The following is a 6,000-nucleotide window of genomic DNA, read 5'->3' as shown; positions in this document are numbered from 1 at the left end:
GAAGTGATTTTACGGTGCAAGCACACACTCCACTAGATGCACTGGAACCCCTCAGATGCCAAGCGGCCTGACCGAGAAGCACACAGCTAGAACCACAATGGTTTTACACGAAGCCGCTGGGGGCAGGGTCCTGCCTGGAGGAACTGGGTCTCTGGGACCATTGTGGCTGGCCATGTTGTTTCTGGTAAGAGCGTAACCTCACCTTCCCTGTTTTCTCAAATATAGCAGAAGATGGAATGACTGTGAAGTTAACACAGTTTAAACCTCAGGACACCCTAACTTGTTGTACCAATCCTTTCTAAGGCCCTGGGAAGAACACAGCTAATATTTTTTTTTTGGTTAGTTACAATACAGCATCAGCAAAATGCATAAAGTCATAGAAGCATGGCTAACAAGTACAACTTACTTCCCTGCTAGCCAAAACGGAGTAACAGGCATTATGGCTACCATGCCACTGGAAACACACACATACAGAAAAACCTGGGTGATGGGGGGAAAACAACCATCAGACAGAGGACAGGCAGTGCGGGTCAGCAGTGATCCCGCATCAGCCCTACTGCCTGCCCCAGCTTACTGCCCAGAACAAGCATACAGGCTAGAGGAGTAGGAGCAGGAACTCGGGCTGAGCGTGGTAGTCCAAGTTCAAGGTGCAGAGAGGGCTGCACAGGGAGCTTCAAAGACCTGCGGACCATTCCGGCTCCTTGGTGCTCAGCTGGGCAATGACAACTAAGTCAGCTGCAGGGTCTCAGGGTAGCACCCAGAGCTCAGCTAGAAACTGCTTCCCACGGGCCTGAGGGGGTGGGGGAGAGGTGTGCAGAGTTCTCAGATGGGGGGCAGAGCATGGGACACGGGGAAAGGTTGCTGCAGCCCTCCCTAATACAGATTAAAAATTACATTTTGAAAGAACTAGTTCTCAGGTTAAGTCACGTACATCACAAAACAGAATTCAAGAAGACCCACGGGATCCAGGAGCAATTCTGAATTTTTTTTTTTTTTTTTTGAAAAGTAGAGTGACAGAGGTGCTTCATGCACAGGTCCCAAAAGCCAAAGCCAGGTGCCAGGACCTCCAGCCCGGTGTGTCACACGCACGGCAGGCAGACAGCACTGATCCCATCTTCTGCTCCTTTCCCACATGCATTAGCAGGAAGTAGAACACCCAGGACACAAGTCAGTGCAGTAATATGGGAAGCTGGCTTTGCAAGCACCACCTTAATCCACTGCACCACCACGCCAACATTTTGCAGTTACAGTCTGTGCTACGATGCCTATGTTCCCGGTCAAAGTTTCTGGGTTCAAGCCCCAAAGCAGCTCCCAATTTCAGCTTTCTGTTGAAGCATTCCAAGAAAGGCAGAAAGTAAAGGTGCAGGTGGCTGTGTCCCTGCCACCGACACAAGAAACCCAGGCTGAGTTCCACATTCCCAGCTCCTGGATGTGGCCTGGCCTAGCCACATGTTTTGCAGATGTATGGGAGATGAACCAATGATAGGAGATGTCTCTCCTTTCTCTCCTTGCTTTTCACCAGAATAAAACACTTAGGGATCTGATGTAGCAGTGTGGAGTACACAACTGCTGCCTGGTGTCCCCATCCCTTATGGGCTCCACTTCCAATTTAGCTCCTTTGCTGATGGCCTGGGAAAAGCAGACAGCCCACGGAAGCGCGGCAAGAGGTACCTGCTCCTGGCCTCTGGCCCAGCCCTGCCTCTTGTGGCCGTCTTCAAAGGGAACTGGCAGAGGGAGATCTCTGTCTCTCCTTTTCTCTCTCTCTGCAACTCTTCCAAATAAATAAATATATCCTCCAAGAAAAAGAAAAATTTTAAGTGCCCAGAATACAAAAATATTCAGCATCCAACATAGTACATTTCACAAATAGTACTTTAAATTTTTAAATCAGACTTGAAAGTAAAATGAAGACACAGAAAATGTAAAACTGACTTTAAATTGAACTCCTCGAGTTGCAAAGCAAAGTGTTTTTCTTTTTTAACATACACTGGCTAACAGCAGATGAATGCGTGTCACCTTGCCGTAAGCTACTATTTAAGCAAGCTCCCTCCGCCCCATGAAGATTTATGTATGTTCACGGTTTTGGAAGTTCACCACTCAACATCGTGCAGCCCCACTGGCGCTGGTGTTCATGCTGACACAGCACCAAGGCACAGGAATGATGCCATGGCAAGTGAGGAAGCAAAGAGATAGGCATAACACAGCCTGTTCAAAGCAAGCCTCCCGGCCAGCCCTGCAGCTAAAGCCACCAGTGGCAGTCAATCCACACGGCACAGCTACAGATCCCAGCTCTTCCACCTCTACTCCAGCTCTCTGCTGCTGTGCCTGAGAAAGCAGCAGGGGATGGCGCGAGTGCTCAAACTCCTGAACCCAGGCGGGAAACCTGGCAGAAACACCTGGCTTCAGAACAGCTCAGGTCCCAGCTGTTGCAGCCATTTGAGGAATGAACCAGCAGATGGAAGCTTTCTCCCACCTTTGCTCTCTGTAACTCTGCCTTTCAAATAAATATTTTTTTAAAAGATGTATTTTTATTGGACAGTCAGATATACAGAGAGGAGAAGAGACAGAGAGAAAGATCTTCCACCTGATGAGTCATTCCCAAAGTGGCTGAAACGGCTGGAGCTGAGCCAATCTTAAGCCAGGAACCCGGAGCATCATCCAGGTCTCCCACACGGGTGCAGGGTCCCAGGGCTTTGGGCGGTCCTTGACAGCTCCCTGCTTGTGTTCCCAGGCCACAAGCAGGGAGCTGGCTGAGAAGCGGGGCTGCTGGGATTAGAACCGGCGCCCATATGGGATCCCAGAGTATCAGCTTCAAAGAGCATACTCCAAACAGCCTAAGAACCTAAGTTAAATTTCTACCCCCTTAGTACTGCTCACTTATGGCTTCAAGTCTAGGTGTCTGCTTGAGTTAGAGCCAAATGTTGCTCATAGTGCAGCAAATAAAACTATGCAAGCAATAATACATTCAGTTTTACAGCATGGAACTACCCAAAATGAAATAATGAAAAACTCTGAAGAAAAATGAACAAGAGCAATGAATTGTGGAAAAACTTTAAGCAACCAGATATACACATAATTAGAGACTATAAAGTAGAAAAAGGAAAAGAAACATATTTGAAGAAATTATGGTTGGAAACTTTCTGAATTTAGTAAAACCACTAGACAGACCCAAGAAACTAAAAAATAAGCGTAAGAGACACAAGTGAAGAAAAAAATATTTAAAACCGTCTAGTTTATGAAACCCAAAGGGAATAAAAATATCTTAAAAGTAGCCACTGGAGCTGGTTAGGTCCTCGCCTTGCACGCCCGGGATCCCATAGTTCTATGCCCGCTTCCCTTCCAGCCTGTGGCCTGGGAAAGCAGTCGAGGACAGCCCAAAGCTTTGGGAACCTGCAAGAAGACTGGCTTCGGATCGGCATAACTGCGCTCACTTGGGAGTGAATCATCGGACGGAAGACTCTCTGTATATCCGCCTTTCCAATGAAAAAATAATAAAAATAAATCTTTAAAAAAAAAAAAAAAGTAGCCACTGGAAAAAGCTAGAAGAGGAACAGGAAGAATGACATCACACATCTTGAAGGAAAACAAAGAACTTAGTGGGGCAAAGAAAACACACCGTTAATGAAAAATTCTGAAGTCAGCAAAGTATCAACATACGTACTTCAGACAAACTTCCTCAGTATGCAGAAGGTAAAAAGAATTCATCGGAACACCTGCCCTGCGAGCAATGTTAAAGGATGTGCTGAGGCACCAACATCCAACCCTGGAAGTCTCAGTCCAGGGATGGGCACTGTGGGCAGCAGGTTAAACCAACACGTGACATACCCGGACGGACTTCAGGGCTCAAGGCTTCATCCTGGCCCAGACCTGGTCCCTGCAGCCATTTGGGAAGTAAACCAAGAGAAGGAATCTCAGATAATAGACAAATTTACACAAAGGAGTGGAGATCATCATAAACTGTACATCAATGAGCAAAGGTAAGACACCTTTTCTTCATTAAGATGTCTTTAAAAGACATTTTAAGAGCCAGCACTGTGCAGATAAAGCTGCTGCCTAGGAACTCCAGCATCCTACCTGGGGGTGCTTTGTGCTCTAACACCCCATTTCCCATGCAGCTCCCCAATAACACGCCTGAGAAAGCAGCAGCATGTGGCTCAAATGGTTAGGGCCCTGCAGCCACATGAGACCAGCAAGGAAGCTACAGGCTCCTGGCTTCTGCCTGGCCTAGCCTTAAGTCATTGAGGCCACTGGGGAAGCACACCAGCAAATGGAGATCTCTCTGCATCTGTCTACATAAATTTGCCTAACAAATAACTATGAAAAACTTTTAAAATTTAAAAGGGTCCAGGGGCCGGCACCATGCCATAATGAAGCTTCCATATGCAACTGTCCACATCCCATATGGATGCCCGTTGAGTCCAGGCTGCTCCACTTCCATCCAGCTCCTTGGGCCATGTTTGCTCCTTCTGAGAAAGCAGCAAAACACAGCCCAAGTCCTGGGAGACGGAGGCGGACCCAGGCTCCTGGGTCTGGACAAGCCCAGTCCAGCAATGTGGTCACCTGGGGAGTTAATGAGCAGACGAAGATCTTCATCTCTCCCTTTCCAACAATTTGAAGAAATAAATGTCTTTAAAACTGTTGTGTTGGGGAGGAGGAGGGGGGTATTTTTAATACCTATATTAAACATTTAACAAAAATCACACACCTGGGAAACTGCAACGTCTCCACACTATATGTATTATATTTATACTGGGGTGGGGAGGGCGGCATTGCAGCACAGTGGGTTAAGACACCACTTGGGACACTAGCATTCTTTATCAGAGGCCCAGCTGGTTCTCTTCCAATCCAGTGTCCTGCTTATATGCCTGGGAAGGCAGAATATAGCCCCTGCCATCCATGTGGGAGACTCAAACAGAGTTCCTGGCACCTGGCTTTGGCCTGATCCAGACCTGGCTGTTGTGCCATGTGAGAAGTGAACCAGTGGACATGATTTCTGTGTCTCTAATTTCCTTCCTGAAAGCCTGCTTCTCAAATAAATGAATAAACTGTTATTTTTAATAAGCAGACTATGGTACCATTACAAATGCAAGGCTGCTAACATGCCCGCCCGCTAGAAGGCAGTAGGCGAAGGCCTAACTACCTGAGTCCCTGCTACCTATACAGGAGACCCAGAATTCTAGACACTGCTGACTGTTGCAGCATTTGAGGAGCTCGTCAGTGGACAGACAGACCATATCTCCGTGTTGGCGTATGTGTGATATGTGTGTGTCTTTGCCTTTTCATTCAAAACAATGTTTCTTAAAGATTTTTTATTTGAAAGGCACAGAGAAAGAAATCAATTTTCCATCTGCTGGTTTGCTCCTTAAGTGCCCACTGAGGTAGGGATCGGGCCAGGTATTCCTCCTGGGGGCCAGGGCCCAAGCACTGGGCCACCATCTGTTGCGTCCCCAGGAGCATCAGCAGGGAGTTAGATCAGAAGTGGAACTAAGTCACAATGCTGGTCACAGGTCAAAATTCTTCAAAATGGAGAGGAAGGGGTGTATGTGGTCTAGGTTCTACAGAAAAATTATCACGGTAAGAAAGATGATAAAATTAAAAACATTCACTGAATATAAGAATGAATATAAAACATAAGAATGAAATAAGACATAAGGAAATAAAAATGAATAAAAGTAAATAAACGAATATAAGAACAAAAAAGATGGAAAAATAATTAAGGCAGTACATTAAAATTCGATAGTATCACTAATAATATTAAACATAATTGAGCTAAACAAGTCAACCAAAAGGCAGAAGTTGTCAGACTGGATACAACAGTACAATCTATATACTGACCACAAAAAACACACTTTAAATGAAAAACAACAAATAAGTTTGATGTAGAGGATTTTTTTAAGGTGACAAAATCAAACTTATGACAAAAAATACGATTGCAACATGAGCATTAATAAAAAAAAAATCCATAGCAAATATCAGAACTAGGAATAAAAGAGTAATTTT

Source organism: Ochotona curzoniae, unplaced genomic scaffold (genome assembly GCF_017591425.1).
Source record: "Ochotona curzoniae isolate NIBS_2020 unplaced genomic scaffold, NIBS_Ocur_1.0 patch210, whole genome shotgun sequence".
In the NCBI taxonomy this organism is placed as follows: domain Eukaryota; kingdom Metazoa; phylum Chordata; class Mammalia; order Lagomorpha; family Ochotonidae; genus Ochotona; species Ochotona curzoniae.
Note: the sequence above shows the minus strand (reverse complement) of the source record.